This window comes from Schistocerca gregaria, chromosome 1 (assembly GCF_023897955.1).
Source record: "Schistocerca gregaria isolate iqSchGreg1 chromosome 1, iqSchGreg1.2, whole genome shotgun sequence".
Lineage (NCBI taxonomy): Eukaryota > Metazoa > Arthropoda > Insecta > Orthoptera > Acrididae > Schistocerca > Schistocerca gregaria.
Window position 1 is genome coordinate 1,181,632,395 of NC_064920.1, and position 19,496 is coordinate 1,181,651,890.

The following is a 19,496-nucleotide window of genomic DNA, read 5'->3' on the forward strand; positions in this document are numbered from 1 at the left end:
AGTGGTACACGCCACACTAGCGTTGGGGTCTCTTCACGGCACTGCCAGTGCGTCGAGGTCCAAACCCCTCCCACCCCATTTTCATGTTCCCTGTTGGGTCATAGCACTAGGTGTGCAGAAATCTTAACACAAAATTCCCATTCTCTGATGTAAGAAAGACAAAGAAACCACTTCTGTGAGTAGAAACTGAACACTGATAAAAACTTAACAATTCTTCTCGAATCACACAAACACTTTGGAAATCGAACGCGAGTAATTTTAAACAAAATGTTTTGAAAAAAAAAGTACCGGAAGCAAGGTAATAGTAAATAATAATAAGAAACAAAGTGACTTTTAATTTTCTTCTGTTCGTTTTCGTTCAAGGTGTTGTAGTGGTTCGACATATTTAACCAACACCCATTCTTTCAAAAATGATCTTCAGCATGTTGCCGTAGTGCTTCTTGTGGTTGCGATACGTGCTGATTTTTGCATATTCACGCTTCATGTAAACGCGGAATTCTATCTCGTTGTCCGACCCAAGTTTTTGGATGACATAACCAACATATTTTCCCAGTAACCAGCTAATGGCGTTGGTTTTTAATTTCGGAAAGTATGTCATGTCTGGTCTCAGGAGGAGCGATGGCGTTATATATTCGGTAGAGGATCTGGTGAGAAAGGCGATTTGTTGCCTGATCCAATTCCAGTTATGCACATTGCCACCACAGGTGAATCTGTGGCTGAGTGTATCCACCAGATCGCATGTTCCCATAGAGTCTCTCATTGGTACTGATGACATTATTAACTGTTTTGTACCATGCGGAAATAGCGTCTGTAGATAGCCCGGAATAGTTGATGTTCCGCCATACAGCTTTCCAGTCACAATTTGGGAATTTCGTTTCAATTTTGTTTCTACCCTCACTTAACTTCAAAATTTGTCGTATGGCTCAGCAATAGCCGAGCACTACAAAAAATACCTTACAGACTCATTTCATGTTCCCCTCCACGGAAATCTTTAGTAAAAGGCGAAAGATTTATTCGTTTTGAAGGGAAACCAGAGTGCCGCGGGACCACGGCGCTCTTGAGTTCAGTCTAACCTTGATGTTGCCAATCTTGCGCATGGACTACTCCATTTGTACGTTTTGCTTACTTTTTCATAGTTTCACACAACTTCTTCCTGTTTTTTCGATTGATCTGTGTTTGGTTTTTTCAAGGGCTATGCACTGTGGCAACTTACAACTAAATCTGAGGGGGGTGCGATGGGGAGGTTCCCTTGTTAGGAATGCGGGCGACACAGGGGCTGCAGTGTGGGACGGCGTCGCAGGTGTCAGCTGGTGCGGCGCCGGCCACCCGCCTCTGGAGAGCCAGAGCCAGTCTGCGCCGGGGCGCCCTTTGAGGGCACGCGAGAGCGGTAAGCGACAGGCGGCACGCAGCAGAAATCACGCATTCAGCGCGCGTAGCCTCCTGCCCACTTTGACGCAGAGCGCCGGCTGTCTGCGCGAAATTAGGCGCCATCAATGCCTGAGGCGTGACGCGTCCCTGCCCCTGTCCCTGACACACAGGCGATTGCCGACCGGCGCTCGATATACAGGTAGTGGCGGGTAAGAGGGGGGGGGGGGGGCGTTCTGCAGAGAAGCGCAGGGCAAGCACGAGAAACTCGCCGACACTGTGACATTCCCGGACCATAGGGCCAGCCAATCAGCAGTGCAGCAGTTCTGGACAACTCAGGCGTGTTCCTTCTTTATTGCCATTTCACTCGCCTAAGCGATGGGAGAAGCTGGCTAAAGAATATGAATTCTCTTCAGCGGCCCAGCTGGGGTTGGGGTTGTTTGGGGGAAGAGACCAAACTGCGAGGTCATCGGTCTCATCAAAAATGGTTCAAATGGCTCTGAGCACTATCCGACTTAACTTCAGAGGTCATCAGTGGCCTAGAACGTAGAACTACTTAAACCTAAGTAACCAAGGGACAACACACACATCCATGACCGAGGCAGGATTCGAACCTGCGACCGTAGCGGTCGCTCGGTACCAGACTGTAGCACCTAGAACCGCACGGCCACTCTGGCGGCACGGTCTCATCGGATTAGGGAAGGACGGGGAAGGAAGCCGGCCGTGCCCTTTCAAAGGAACCATCTCGGCATTTGCCTGGAACGATTTATGGAAATCACGGAAAACCTAAATCAGGATGGCAAGACGCGGGATTGAACCGTCGTCCTCCCGAATGCGAGTCCAGTGTGCTAACCACTGCGCCCCCTCACTCGGTAGCAGCCCAGTTAAAAGGACAAAGGCATACTAACGGAATAGAAACTATTACCGTGGAATTCGAGCGTGAGGAGATGATTGTAATAACAGTCGTAGGCTGCAAATTTGTTATTTATTTATTACGCTTTTCACCCGCGTGGGTCTTCATCAGATAATCTCAGGACAGGGCATCGTCATATTCAGTACTACCAAGACTGATACTCGGTACTTACTGGAATTAAGGAAAACGTGGGAAGGAGGACCTACCAATATAACTTTCTTTTCGCACAACCTGTTTATTTACCAATTTATTAACTGTCTTTTACAGAAAATCGAAGCATTTAACCATAACATTTTCTTTAACAAAGTGAACAAATTCGGAAAATTTTTTTGACCTTAACCTTAAGTTGAATAAGCTTCTAATCTTTGCAAAAGAAATCTGATGTGCTGTGTTGCAAAACAGCAAACAATATGACAATGATTACAAGACGGCCGGTCTGTAGCCCGCCCGTTTTCGGGAGGAACAGCGGTGTCTACTACCCTGCTGCCCACAGTCTGTCTTATTAAGTGCCCTTCTGCAACACATGAAAACTATATAAGCACTACTGACCACAAGAGTGATTCAGTTACTCAAAATAAATGACTTAACTTTTAGTTAAAAATCTGTATGTCGAAAGTTTTGGGGTTAAGATGCGCATCTGTGCTTAAAGGTCAAACAGATTTGCTTTGAAGTCATATTGTTTGCTAATCTGTTTAACCTTTACTGAGTGGTGCCGCTGAATGCTAGGTAGAAGAGGGCAGCCAGGCCACGAGCGCTCGTCCGACACGAATGTTGCCAACCCACCGACGGGATGTCGCCGTGCTGCTCGTAGACGTCGCTCACCCCGGGGAAGTACTCCGGTATCTTCGCTCTCCGCAGGTCCTCCTTGGGCAGCTAGTGGCTTCGGCCGCTCGGACCTCGTGACCAGCTCTTGTCGCTACGCTACCGCCAATCGCCGAACTTCGTGCCTGCCTCTCGGGCCAGCGAAGCCTATATGTACACTACTGGCCATTAAAATTGCTACACCATGAAGATGACGTGCTACAGACGGGAAATTTAACCGACAGGAAGAAGATGCTGTGATACGCAAATGGTTAGCTTTTCAGAGCATTCACACAAGATTGGCGCCCGTGCGAAGCCTATAACGTGCTGACATGAGGAAAGTTTCCAACCGATTTCTCATAGACAAACAGCAGTTGACCAGCATTGCCTGGTGAAACGTTGTTGTGATGCCTCGTGTAAGGAGGAGAAATACGTACCATCACGCTTCCGACTTTGATAAAGGTCGGATTGTAACCTATTGCGATTGCAGTTTATCGTATCGCGACATTGTTGCTCGCGTTGGTCGAGAGCCAATGACTCTTAGCAGAATATAGAATCGTTGGGTTCAGGAGGGTAATACGGAACTCCTTGCTGGATCCAAACGGCTTTTTATCGCTAGCAGTCGAGATGACAGGCATCTTATCCGCATGGCTTTAACGGATGGTGCAGCCACGTCTCGAGTCAAGAGATGGGGACGGTTGCAAGACAACATCCATCTGTACGAACAGTTCGACGACGTCTGCAGCAGCATAGACTATCAGCTCGGAGACTGTCGCTGCGGTTACCCTTGACTTTGCATCACAGACAGGAGCGCCTGCGATGGTGTACTCAACGACGAACCTGGCAGCACGAATGGCAAAACGTCAATTTTTCGGATGAATCCAGGTTCTGTTTACAGAATCATGATGGTCGCATCCGTGTTTGGCGACATCGCGGTGAACGCACATTGGAAGCGTGTATTCGTCATCGCCATACGGGCGTATGACCCATCGTGATGGTATGAGGTGCCATTGGTTACACGTCTCTGTCACCTCTTGTTCGCATTACCGGCACTTTGAACAGTGGACGTTATATTTCAGATGTGTTACGACCCGTGGCTCTACCCTTCATTCGATCCCTGCGAAACCCTACATTTCAGTAGGATAACGCACGACCGCATATTGCAGGTCTAGTACGGGCCTTTCTGGATACAGAAAATTTTCGATCGCTGCCCTGGACAGCTCATTCTCCAGATCTGCAAGCAATTGAAAACGTCTTGTCAATGGTGGCCGAGCAACTGGTTCATCACAATACGCCAGTCACTACTCTTGATGAACTATGATATCGTGTTGAAGCTGGATGGGCAACTGTACCTGTACACACCATCCACGCTCTGTCTGACTCAATGCCCAGGCGTATCAAGGCCGTTATTACGGCCAGAGGTGGTTGTTCTGGGTACTGATTGCTCAGGAAATACTGACGAATCGATTCCACAGACCGAACGTGAGGAGAGGGGCTAGTGTAATGTGTAATTGGTTAATACAAACCATAAAAAAATACACGGAAGTATGTTGTTTAACACAAACCTACGTTTTTTAAATGGAACCCCGTTAGTTTTGTTAGCACATCTGAACATATAAACAAATACATAATCAGTGTCGTTTATTGCATTGTAAAATGTTAATTACATCCGGAGGTATTGTAACCTAAATTTGACGCTTGAGTACCACTCCTCCGCTGTTCGATCGTGTGTATCGGAGAGCACCGAATTACGTAGGGATCCAAAGAGAAGGGTGATGGATCTTGTGTACAGAAAAGGCTTAAACAGCACATTACGTCCACACGCTAACACCTTTTTATTGGTCTTTTTCACTGACGCACATGTCACCCCATGAGGGGTGATGTACACGTACACACGTTGTTTCCGTTTTCAATTACGGAGTGGAATAGAGTGTGTCCCGACATGTCAGGCCAATAGATGTTCAATGTGGTGACAATAATATGCTGCACACAATTGCAAACTCTGGAGTAATTAATGTCGTACGCGCTTCAGTGCATCTTGTGTAATGTCGCCGCAGGCTGCCACAATACGTTGTTTCATATCCTCTGGGATTGTTGGCACATCACGGTACACACAGTACATGATGGCCACCACATTGAACATCTATTGGCCTGACATGTCGGGACACAGTCTATTCCACTCCGTAATAGAAAACGGAAACCACTATGTACGTGTACCTCACCCCTCACGGTAATGTACATGTGCGTTAGTGAAAATGACCAATAAAAAGGTGTTAGCGTGTGGACGAAATGTGCTGTTTAAGCCTCTTCTGTACATATGATCTATCACCCTTCCCTTTGGATCCCTACGTAATTCGGTGCTCTCCGATACACAAGATCGAACAGCGGAGGAGTGGTACTCAAGCGTCAACTTTAGGTTACAATACCTCCGGATGTAATTAACATTTTACAATGCAACAAACGGCACTGATTACGTATGTGTTTATATGTTCAGATGTGCTAACAAAACTAACGTGGCTCCATTTTAAAAAACGTAGGTTTGTGTTAAAAAACATACTTCCGGGCATTTTTGTATGGTTTGTATTAACCCCTCTCCTCACGTTCGGTCTATCGAATCCGTTCATCAGTATTTGATGTGGTTTACGAAATATATCCAGCGGTAACGTTAGGTGACTCACCATATATATATATATATATATATATATATATATATATATATATATATATATATATATATATACATACTAGGGGCCACAGATACCAACCCTTCCTCGTAGATATTGGCAATGGGGCGGCAAGAGGGATAGTCTAGTGGCACCAGACAGAACAGTCTACTATACTAATTCAATGGCGACACGTCCCAGAATCGATATAACAGCATAAATTCGGAAAATAGATAAGGTATAAAATCTTAGGAATTCACGTTAAATTTATGTGAGCATCTTATGTCACTTTAAAATTAATGCCAAAAGCGTATATCACATCGATGTGAAGATGAGATTACATCCAGTTTTCGTTCCACAGCCCCAAAAATGAATTGATTCTCGTGGATGTGGAACACGTAGGAAAGTATAACATTAGAAAACATAAAACATATATTATTATATTCACTACCCCAATCACTTACCAGAAGATTGTCAAAATAGGTGAATACATTAGAGAAACTGGAACTGCTAAAATTTACATAATTAACACATTGTAACAACGAAATATAGTTATGCACTTTTAATACATTTATCATACACAAAGTACCTAATCTTGACTGTTGTGAGCAAGTGCTGTCAAAACTGAAGTCTAAGAGAGATTTTAGCAAAAACTGGTCTAACACTCTCTGTTAGGATATTCATCTGTAGAGTAGGAGGAGCTGCGTATCGGAAAGCCTTTCAAACTCTGTTTAAATCTTGCTTAATCTCCAACCATGTTTTTTGTTTTTAATTGTTGCTGGCAATTTATTGAAAATGTGTGTTCCTGACTATTGGACCCCTTTGTGGACCAAGGTAAATGACTTTAGGTCTTTATGTAGATCGTTCTTATTCCTAGCATAAATACTATGTATTAAGCTATTGGTTGGAAATAGAGATATACTACTTGCAACAAATTTTGTTAAGGAATAAACCTACTGAGAAGCAGTAGTTAGATTACAAAATTTCTTGAACAGGCTTACACCAGATGTTCTCCAATTTACACCGAAAAAGATTCTTATAACACGCTTTTGCACGCTAACCACTTTTGCTCGGTTTGATGACTTACCCGAGAACATGATTCTGTATGACATAATAGAATGAAAGTATGCAAAATTTGCAAGTCTTTTATGTTTATATCTCCTGCATCTGACATAATTCTCACTGCAAATACAGACTTGTTTAGGCGATTCAGCAGTTCTGTGGTACGCCCTTCCCATCTGAATATATTGTCAAGTTGTAATCCCAGAAATTTAACACGGTCAACCTCTTCGATCTGCATGTCTTCATGTGTTATACACAAGCAGAAAGGAAATATCTTACAGATTCTGAACTGCATATAGTGGGTCTTTTCAAAGTTTAATGACAGTGAAACATTTATGAACGTCAGTGAAATTTTAATTGAAGAAATAAACTTCACTTGAGCCACTGAAAGGAAGAACGAAAGACGTATAAGAGCCAGCATCTTGTGGTCGTGCGGTAGCGTTCTCGCTTCCCACGTCCGGGTTCGATTCCCAGCGGGGTCAGGAATTTTCTCTGCCTCGTGATGGCTGGATGTTGTGTGCTGTCCTTAGGTTAGTTAGGTTTAAGTAGTTCTAAGTTCTAGGGGACTGATGACCATAGATGATAATTCCCATAGTGCTCAGAGCCATGTGAACCATTTTTTTGTATATTACTCACAGACAATAATATTAAGCCATAGAAATAACTTATACTTAATTAAACCACTGATTTCAGTGCTAAAATATTCGAAATTTATATAAAAAGACATGGAGAGTACTACACCCCATACACCATTAGTATAAGAATTTCAGGCCTCACCACTGCCGGGTTAATGTCCTGAAGAGATGTTTGTCAAATTGTCAAATACTCGTACTTGAAAAGATAATTTACTCAGTGATCAACTGGCCTGCAAAATAAAGTATGTTATGATCAGATGATATCTATTTGCAATAAGTTTTAATTCTTCTTCTTTCACTTTGCATGCTTCATGAGTTTTACATATCCATCTTTAAGGTTATTAAGGTCATTTTAAGATGCCTACAAGTCAAGATGCGAAGTAACACTCACATAGATGCTTTTGGACTCCATTAAATTTTTTTTATATATTTTATATGTTTACAACCTAACATCTGTGCTGTACGTTTAACAATCTAGTTTGTACCATTGGCTGCGCCGTTCTTTCGGAAGCCCATACTGTCCTTGTACGTCTGCTCGCCTTATTTTAGTGTTTTATTTTACCTTTTCTTGCGTATAGTTTGTCTACGCCCTCTTTCTCTTTTTGTCCTCAATATTAATTTTTGATATCTCAATATTAATTTTATTCCCTCGACATTCACCCTTATTCAGTTTACTCTATCTGTTGAACAAGTTATCAGTTTTATTCAGATTTAATAGGTCATGCATTTTACATAATTTAGTTCTCCCAGGTTTATGGTATTTTGATTTACGCTAGTTTGACTATGTTCTTTTTCCTCTGTTCAACCTTAATGTATAACTATGGTCGCCCACCTAGCTGTGCATCATTCCTTTGCCTCCTTCTGCTATAACTAACTTCCTAGCCAGCGCAGTTCCATCTACGTTTGTAATGTATCACCTACCAGAGGGAAAGGAGCGGCAAAAAATCTCTCTTGCACTTCTTTCGCACTGTGTTTTCGTCGCCCAAATGATATTTGTTTATTCTTCGTCTCCAGACATTTCGTTCTGGTATTCCCATCTATATGACATAAGATGTTGGCATTAACATTAACGTGACATTTGTCCTGGCATCAGTTTTAACGTGAATCCCCAAGATTTTATATTTTATCTCTTTTTCGGACTTATGCTGTTATATTACATTGGTTGAATGGACTACGACCAGGCCTGCTATTTATTTATAACTATGCCTCCCCCCTCCCCCCCCCCCCCCCCCGGCCCCAGTGTAACTCCAAATTACCCGATAAAGCCTTACATGGAGATAAGCGTAGTAAATAAATTACAAATTTTTAAACCATGACTGTTTCTACAGTCAACTTATAATAAGGTTGCTGCACCAAATTCCCACCATAGAATAGAGTAGTTTTTGGTGTGTGGAGATGTTTATCACAAGATGGATACCATTCCGAACTGATACCCATTATTAATTTCAGTGTGAGTTGTATTTCCCATGGCCATAAATACCCTTTTGTATTCGAATGGCATCTTGATGAATATCCTTCCATGTCTGAGACTCATGTCGTGGTCGCTTATGAATATCGCCAGCTGAAGGGTAGTACGATAAAATGCGCCTTCCCACCGCATTTCAGAAATGCTCTGTGGTTGACAAATGAGGAACTAGGTAGAATTATCAAGGATCCGTACATTTCTCCAGTCATTTATGGTGCGTACTGCCGTGTTTTTTTTTCATTCTCTTACTGGAATATTATATTTCATTCTATAGTCATGAAAGGTATTCAAATGCTTTAGGCTGTAGCCAGCCTCATGTTTCATTCTCTTTTATTCAGCATATTCCTCGATGTGATAGATCAAATTAATCGATAATTTCCGATGTACACGGTGATTATAATTAAACTTTCGAACCGCTGTAGAAATAACATCACTGGTTAAAATGACGTGAAATTACAAGAAATATATTCGGAGAAGGGGCAAAATGTATAGCAGAACAAAAATAAACAGTTAAAAAAATAGCAATAGATAGTGCTATAAGCATCATAATTTAATAGTGGTCGACTACAAATGACAAATGAATCATACAATAATGCCTGAGGTGTACGTTTGACGTTAAACAAACTGTACGATTCAATGTGCATGGGTGTACAGATGTGATAGTGTTAGTTACGTAAGCACATCCACCACGGGAAGGTCATATCACATCAGATGATAGAAATCGGTCTTGAATTGTGCTGAGGCCAAAAACCACATAAAAAGCATCACTGACAACGGTTTTTAATTGTCGTGAGATCTAAAATCGCGTAAAAACATCACCCACATCGGTTTTAATTGTCATGAGGCCAAAAACCGCATAATCCATCAAAATAAAATCGGATTACTAATTTCTATGTGATTGGCGCAAAACATATTCAATATTCTGTCCACCTTTTTCTGCAACAAGTTGAAATCGCGAAACAGCATGTCCCACAACTGATCGATGTGTTTCCAAGCTCACGTTCAAAAAGTGTTGCGCAATGCGTGCCTCCAATGCAGCTACGTTTGGAATCGTGACACTGAACACAACATATTTCAGTTAGCCCCAAAGCTAAATGTCACACGGATTAAGATCAGGTGATGCGGACGGCCAGAATGCAAGCAAACAGCCGCTGAGAATTGCAGCATTTCCGAAATGGCGCTTCAGCAGCTGCTTAACTGGATTTTCAATGTGCGGAGGTGCGCTATCTTGCATAAAATCAACCCATCCACGATGTTGGAGAGCTGGAATGATGTGGTTACGCAAAAGACACTCGTAGCGCTTAGCAGTGGCGATACAGGTAAGAGGACCGGAAGCACGCGTCTCTTCGAAAAAATTTGGCCCTATGATAAATGATGGCGTAAACCCGCACCACACAGTGACCTTTTAAGGATGAAGTTCAAAATGGTTCAAATGGCTCTGAGCACTATGGGACTTAACAGCTGTGGTCATCAGTCCCCTAGAACTTAGAACTACTTAAACCTAAGGACATCACACACATCCATGCCCGAGGCAGGATTCGAACCTGCGACCGTAGCAGTCGCACGGTTGCGGACTGCGTGCCTAGAATCGCGAGACCACCGCGGCCGGCTAAGGATGAAGTGGTACTGGTTGATTTGCGTGTGGATTTCCCGTTACCCACATTCGACAATTCTATGTATTGACATATCCTGTCAGATGGAAGTGGGCTTCGTCTGTCCACAAAATCTTCCACTGCCAATCATTGTCCACTTGATGCGAACAAGAAATTCTAAAGCAAAGGTCTCTTTCGCTGGCAGATCAACAGGAAGCAACTCATGCACATGGGTAATTTTGAATGGATAGCAAAGAAGGATGTTTCGTAGGATTTTACGCACCCTGGTCACGTGTATGTCCAATGTTCGGGCAATTCTCCGTGCACCACACGTTTTGCACACCACCACTCGTCTCCTCTTGCATTGCTGTGGTCACTGTTTCCACTGACGTCGAGTCAATTCGCTCCCTCCCTCTACCAGACTGCACACCAAAAGAACCCGTCTTTTCGAATTTCCGAATCATTTTGTGCAGACCAACGCCTTTTTCTCAAAGCCTTCAGTGTCCGGAACTTTTGCAGAGCGACGTGTGTACAGTCATCATTCTTGTAATACAGCTTTACAGACAGAGCGATCCTATACTGAGACAGTCATGGCGAACGTCGCAGACGCGAAAGGAGGAAAAGCCGTGTACCCGGTGTGTTTGTACCAACTTCAAAGGGCCGTGCGCATGACAGGTGTTTCCATTTACGAATTCTGACACACAGAGCGCCACCTACTGATCAATTTTCACACTTTTTTTTCTTCTGCCATGCGTTCTCCCCCTGCTCCGGTAATATTCCGTTGCTATTTGACGTCATTCGTAACAGTGGTGTTTTTTCGACAGCGTTGAAAGTTTCACTTTCATTATAACAACCCTGTGTTTGCAAAGACGCCGTATTATTCCAGAATAAAATTATTAGGAATTTTTGGATTGGAGAAATATAGTACACGACCTCATATTGGCCAAAAATAACAGTTTTGTCGGGCTCACACAGCGGAGGAACTATACAGCAAAGTGTCAGGGCATTTCATCGCCGCTAGCGGCAGAGAGAGGAACACTTCCGGTGTTAGGAGAAAGGTAGCCGATTCCTGGGGCTGGTGCAGATTCCAAAGTCTGGACTTGGAGAGGATTTGCGGGGAGGTGGGCTGCGTCATGCCATCGTCCGTCTCAGCCTGTGACCTCCCCACGCTTCTCCTCCGGCACTTCATGTGTTTCGCAGCATAACGCCGTACGGATTTCGTGCAGGATGATAGGCGCGCTGTTTATGTCCAATTAACCAGTGACTGTATGATGATCTCTCATTGGGGTTCTGTTTCTCTTTACATATTAACGGCACAATGCTATTATTACCACCAATTTAATTTCGCGATTAGTGCTCAGTTAACACAATATGTTAGTAGTAGTAGTAGTAGTTTTATTCATCCGTAGATCTCTTTTTACAAGGATATAGGACATGTCAAAGTATTTACAAGCTTAGATCAATTTACAATAAGCTAATTCGTATACACATATATTTACAGACTTCTAGATAGAGACAATCATTAGATTTTACTCCTGGTATACAATAATTTATTTACAAATAACTCATTAAATAATGTAATGCCACACTATTCACTCATATTTCACTATCAGTCACTGCACACACTATACACACATTGTTTCATAACACTTCACTCACTACATACACACACACACACACACACACACACACACACACACACACACACACACACACACACACACACAGGTGATCCTTGGGCCATTTTCTGTACTGCAAGTTCCCATTTGCTATCCTGAAAAACTGAGTCAGCATCCCTTCATAATGAGTGAGATGTTGAGCTCAGAAAGAGGAAGAGGTGTTAGTATTGTGCTATGCATAGCTTGAGGGGAGAGTGTCTCTAGAAAGGAAAAAAGAAGAAAAATAATAAAGTGAAGGTGTTATGTGGAATATTGGATGTTTTATAATCATCATTATTATTATTATTTGTTTGTATAACATTTTTTTTATCAAACCCCTACTCTGCTTTATCTAAGTAATCCTTCAATGTATAAAATGTATTGCATAACAGGTACTTTTTAGGTGCCTTCTTAAATAAGTGTATTTTTGAAATTTCTTTAATCTCTTTTGGTAATTTATTGTACAGTTTTATTCCTTGGTAGAAAATGCTGTTTTGAGTTTTATGTTTATTTTTTCTTGGTAAATGTAAGTTGAGTCTATCTCTTGTTGCATGGTCATGGACAGAGCTGTTTGTGCAGTAATTGCCAATGTTACTTTTGATGTGTACAACTGACTGGCAAATGTGTTCACATGGAGCAGTTAAAATTCCCAGTGTTTTGAACAGATCTTTACAATGAGCTCGACTACTATTTCTGGTTATTATTCTTATGGCTCTTTTCTGGAGTTTGAAAATTGTGTTCATATTTTGTGGATTTGTTCCCCAAAAAAGAATGCCGTTGGGTATGTTCTATAAGACTTCTGCTGTCCATTTCTTCCCGCTGATCTGCTATAATCACTCGTTCATATGTGTATGTTCATTAATCCCCCTTGATGAGTATTTGATCCTTATTCGTAACAACCAACAAATTGAACTTGCAACCAACAAAGATGCGTGATGTTTAGCCCTTGCTTCATTACAGTAGCTGGTAGTCCCCATGACTACTTACTAATTATTAACACTTATCAGGGCACACAGTTACGGTTCACAGTTTAAGGGCAGCCCTTCCCTTCCGTTTCCTTGTGCACAGTTCCTTAACATACTCCTGGACTGTAGCAGGGAGCTTGCACTTTCAGTGCATGTCAGTGCCAAATCACATTGAATAGAGCATTAACCCTTGTGGCGTCCTGCAATATGGGAATACGTTCTACCATTCTGGCTGCACAATGTCGAGCATTCACTCTCCCTTCAAAAATTACCAAATTAGTCGTTTACTTACAACCAAAATAACCCTTACCATGGTTCGAGGACAAATGAAATGATCGTATGGCATTGTTGTACGGGAGGCCACATTCGGGGGAGTTAGTCCGCCGTCTTGCAAGTCCTTATTAATTGACGCCGCGTCGGCGACTTACGAGTCAATGATGATGAAGGACACACAACACCCAGTCCCAGCCGGGAATCGAACCCGGGCTCCACTACGTCGGAGCTGGTAACGCTACCGCTACGCTACGGAGCCAGACATAGTTCTAGGAATTGCAGCGGTATGTGTCTGGGAGAGTAGTTGCTTCTGCGATCTTTCATGAGGTCATCAATAGGCACACTGACGTCTATCTAATGGCCAGAAACGGAATCTGCACTCATTGTTGTACACTGCAGAATACGTACCAGGCTCTACAGCACGCAAGTCTCGGTTGTCCACAATGCAGTGTCAGTGGCAGAAGAACCACGACCCATCGAGGTCCAACTCCAGCTTCTAATCACCTGTTCACGGTAAAGGATGACAACCAAAAACAGTTGCAGGGTAAAAATTTATTAAAATTTTAATAAATTATTATCCTGCAACTGTTTTTGGCTGTCATCCTTTATCGTGAAGAATTTCAACAGTTGCTGTTGCAGCCAGGTTTAAAATCTTGATCTAATCACCTGTCCCTGACGCTTCAGGGCGATACATTGCCTATAATCCCAGCCCGGATTTCAGCTGTTGACATCCGTCTGTTCGTCGTGGTCGGTAGAAGGATCATGCTGCAGTCTTCCTGGAAAGACCCGTACCCTTTCTCCTTTCCATACTGTTACCCGGAGTCCTTCGCATCAACACTCGTCTTTCAGTCACTGCAGTAGAACACGTTACTTTTCAGACTTTTCAATATTGTGCTAGCTTTTCCTTGTGGCAACAATTCGACTTTTCGCAAAGTCAGAAAGATGGCGATTAGCTTGAGACACGTCTTAGGATGTAACCCCCCCCCTCCTCACTTATCGACCTTAATGACATTGAAAAATTAAACCGCATGCACCTAATGGAAATTTGGGAAAAGCAATCGTCACCGAAGGTAATTTGTCGTAAAGAGGGAGGAAAGGGTTACATCTGAATGCAATGGAAAATCCAAGTGAAACTGGTGGAAATTAATTTTGAAAAGGGGTAAAGTTAATAAAGAAAGTAAAGTAAATGTGCGGTCGTTATGTAAAGAATTAACTGGTGTTAATTACATACTTGACATTTGGGGAAAATTAAGGTCGCCAGTCCTATGGACAATTACTATAGTAACTGAAAAAGAAAGGTTATTGCACACATAATTGTTTGAAAAGCGGATGTTTGTCAGAAGTAATAAATTTCGCTACACTCTGACTTAATTTAGCAAAATAATTAATAAAACCGGAAAATTGAAAGTTAATTTAGTGACTGAAATTAATAGTGAACTTTGCTTCTGAAGCACTACGAGTTTCAATAAAATAAGGTTAGTCTTGGGCTACCACAACAATCATTTCAAAAGGTACTTGAATCTACGTAATTTAGAAATAAGAGATTTAACTTTGAACTTGAATTAAATGATTCTGAACAGTTAACGATAGTAAAATTTAGTACGTACCAAGCTGAGCTGCAGTCACAGGTAAGCTAAAATATGGTAACAAAACTCGCACTCTTAATTTCTGCTTGTGTAATCTAAATATTGTAGCCCGCTATTAATGCTTTAACTGAACTTTGAAATTAAAGCAGTGAAATGGAATGATATTACTTTAATGCTGGCGTATTAATTTCAACGACACTTGGGTTCATTCCGGAAAAGGAAGGGACCCTGATTGGTAATGCAATTGGGACAATGAGCAACAAAGTTTCATGCTAAGTTGCTGTATATTTGGGATGCAACAGTTTGAAAAGCTGAGGTCTGCCATACAGTTCTAACACTTTACGTGCTTTTAGTCCTCCCTGTTGGTTGATTGAAGATTTGCAGTCGTCGATCGAGGAGGTGTCGACAATCACTGATTGTCGGACGTAGCTGTTGCAGAAGCTGGATGTTGCCGCGCCTTCTTCTCGACACGGTCACCACGCGAAACGGGCTCTTGATGTGCGCCAGCTAATGCTTCCCGTCCACGGCGCCGTGTCAGAAACTAACATAGCCAAGTCGAGCGCAATTACATGCTGCCAAAACCAGAACTCGCGGGAGCGTCACACAACACACCTGCTCCACCGCCCAACTGCAGCCAGACTCCGCTCTGCCAGCGCTCCACGCGGCCGAGTTAACACTACCAAAGATCTTAAACACTTTGGTCTTTGGTTCTCCACACGACCTATCGATGTAGTCGTTCGAATATATATATATATATATATATATATATATATATATATAAAGACACAGAAATGTCATATCTTCAGGTAAAAAAATAAGGAAAAAAATTATAGTACAATAGATGGAAATAAGGGGATATGCATTTCCGGCGTTACAAGGGGACATCTCGTCATGTTTTACTGGAGTCTGTAGAGTTAATTTCCTGTTTTAATTTAGTATTATTAGGTCTGTCTGTAAATTCGTAGCGTTTTTCCATAACTTTAATAAACACAACAAATAAACCTACGAGAGACGTAGCCATCAATAATAAATTCTCCTTCGCTATTTACGACAGCTTGGCAAGGGTAACTGCACGTTTCGCGATTGTAGAAATCACGTGGCTTTGAGGCAAAGAAATTGTCGAGCCATCCGGAAAGGAACTTTCTTGCAAGATTGTTCGATAGGGGACGGAAAAGGTGAAAATTTGAGAACACAGGATCAGGTGAATAAGGTTGTTGCGAAATTACTTCCCAACCCAACTCTCGTATAGTGTTTTTTGTCAGTCCAGCTGAATGCGGGCGAAAGTTATTGTGGCGTAGCATCACTTTTCTTGTCGTTGTTCTTGGACTGCGTCTGAAAGACGACTCAGTTATTGACAATAAATGTCAGCAGTGATGGTTACACGTCGGAGAAGCAATTCGTAGTACACCACACGGCCTTTGTTCCACTAGATGCGTAACATTATTTTTTGTGGTCTCGCAGAAATATTTGTAAGGAAATCTGCTGTTTCGTTTGGGCTCAGTCATTCCTTCCTTTTCCTTACGTTAACATAAATATACCACTTCTCGTCACCAGTAATGATGCAGGATAGGAATGGTCGATGTTTACGAGTCAACTGATGACGCCGAAACAGAGAGGCCACCCGTTTATTTTGTGGGTTTGGCTTAGGTACCCAAAAGCTCTATTTTTGAAATTCCCCATTGCATGCAAATGTCGCATGGTGGTGTAATGATCACAGTTCATTACATCTGCCTGTTTTCGAGTACACTGAAGTGAATCATTATGGATTAATGCGTTGAAACGGTCTTCTTCAGTCCCGAAGGTCTTCCTGAACGTGGAGAGTCATTTATGTCATAGCAATCCTGCATAAAACACAAAAAAACATTTTCTTGCCGTGCCCTTTCCAATTTGCATTATCCTCATACAGTGCGCAAATGTTTTTGACTGCCTCCGCTGCCGTCACCCCTCTATCGAACTCAAACAGAAGAACATGTTGGAAATGTCCCGATTTCTCCACTTGGCACTGCATTCCTAGTGTCCACAGCACCATTCACTATCTTCAAATGACTACAGGACAATATTTAAACCCAAACAGCAATAGTGAACTAAAAATGATAATTGACAATCGATAAGTAAACTTATAACAACGGGAATATCAACATGCAAAACGAAAACGCTAATATAATTCCGCACGGCAGACCGCGGTATTTCGCCAGTCTGACGATGCTGAGGTTGGGTCAGTGAAACAATAAATCCTCCCGTTTCTGGAGAGCTGAAGCCAGCGTTGTAACCATCTCTTTAGTTGCTTTTCCTCGGCAAGATAACATTTTGGCCAAAGTTTTAGTGTGTTGGTATTCAATGAATGCGCAGTACTATTAGAAAGTGTGCGGGTAACGGTAGGTTTCTCCAACGGCAGTGTGACGATGTTCTCTTGCCATTGTCTTCGACCTCATAGGACCTGTCTTCCTGAGATTACTGCTGCGTCAAGTAATGTTGCTCCATCGATTTGCATTTTGATTGTTTCATTTAGACTTACCTTGCATTTCAGTTGCACGAGAGGTAATTTATTTTATATATACTATATAATCGGTAACCATGCAGCTCGTTAGAATGAAACTACAATGAAATGAACACCCTTAGCTGCTTACAGGCGTTGTCACAGGTCAATGGGGACAGATGAAAATGTGAGACCCGACCGGGACTCGAACCCGAGATCTCCTGCTTACATGGCAGACGCTCTATCCATCTGAGCCACCGACAATACGTAGAGAATGTGGATTTCGCGGGAGGCGTGCCAGAGATAAATCCCTGCAGTCGCGCTATCCTCTGTGTCCTCGGTGGCTCAGATAGCCGGCACGGTAGCTCAGCGTGTTTTGTCAGAGGGTTTGCTGAACTCTGTAATAAAAAAACTGAGTTAATAGAGCAACAACTAACTTAAACGGATGTCTCGCGACGTCCGCACAGAGCAAATACAACGAACGAAAACGATCAAAAATGAGATTAAAAAAAAAAAAGGATGGGTAAAGCGTCTGCCATGTAAGCAGGAGATCCCGGGTTCGAGTCCCGGTCGGGGCACACATTTTCATCTGTCCCCGTTGGTATATATCAACGCCTGTAAGCGGCTAAGGGTGTACATTTCATTGTAATTTATTTTAGTTACTTTGTCGTCATATTGTGTGTTTCTAGTCGTGAGATATCACATGTACAATTGTCAAAGGGAACCAAATTTCTCACTTTTTAATGAGCCAAGTTAGTGATAGATATGCACCACTCAGTTTGTCGTACAGGAAAGTTTTGCTTTTTACGAGCGGTTTTCCAAATTATTTAACTTTGTGTCAGCTGGAATATTACGTTTGAGACCTCACGTGTTTACTATTTAGTTTGGTTTGCCCCGAGTATTCGATAGCTAATATTCTTGATCTTTAGCATTGATAAGTTTCTTAAGAGTTTTTGTGATTATAGAGACGATCTTAGAATGAGTGAGAGTGTTTTTTAAATAATGAGCTAGTGTATACGTCAGTAAATGATTCGAGAGAATAAATATTTCAAGTTAAATCAGTAATTAATACTCCAGATTGACTAGTAATTAATATCTTAATGCGAAATTAATACAGGACTCCATGAGTGCCTATTTAGGAAGAAATATGCTCTCAGTCAGTGGAACTAGGGCGTGATTAAATCTCTTGAACTGATGGTACATGATAATATAACAATTAATACGGATCTTACAACGGTTAATTAAATCCGGATTGCGTTATCCGTTGGCGCAGTTCAATTGAAACATGTAGTCAGATTGCGTGATTAACTCGATATAGCCAGATTTGTGGGAATTAAATTGCAAGATAGCGTATTACAACGCGCTTTACTTTCATGTCAGTTAAAAGAACGGAGAATGTAGAAGGAAATTTAACTGACAGACGGTGCAAAATTTCTCCCACTCCCCCATTAAATGTTACAATTTGTACATACACATCATCTGAGCACGCAGCATTGCGATTCCAACCTGAAAAGTTCCAATAACGTTAGACACATCCAATTGCCTTCATGTACTCACACCATTCTTCATCTGTATAGTGACTATTTTCCTGCTCTGAAAATGTGCTGGCATAACGATGAAATTATATTATTTCTATAGTATTCATATCTATACATTTATTTCTCCACACAGTCACCCTGCGATAAACAAATTTTTCCCAACGATACAAAAATGGTTCACATGGCTCTGCCCGCATCTCGTGGTCGTGCGGTAGCGTTCTAGCTTCCCACGCCCGGGTTCCCGGGTTCGATTCCCGGCGGGGTCAGGGATTTTCTCTGCCTCGTGATGGCTGGGTGTTGTGTGATGTCCTTAAGTTAGTTAGGTTTAAGTAGATCTAAGTTCTAGAGGACTGATGACCATAGATGTTAAGTCACATAGTGCTCAGAGCCATTTGAGCCATTTGAACCACATGGCTCTGAGCACTATAGGACTTAACTGCTGTCATCATCAGTCCTTAGAACTACTTAAACCTAACTAACCTAAGGACAACACACACATCCATG

The 19,496-nt window shown here is 42.2% G+C and overlaps 1 non-coding gene across 1 annotated transcript; it reads right to left on the reverse strand.

The window, feature by feature from the left end:
• Positions 1-920: 920 nt before the first annotated feature.
• On the reverse strand, positions 921-1,039 carry LOC126286265 (U5 spliceosomal RNA). Its single transcript, XR_007551680.1, has one exon. It is a non-coding gene; the product is annotated as a U5 spliceosomal RNA (small nuclear RNA).
• Between the last annotated feature and the right edge of the window lie 18,457 nt (positions 1,040-19,496).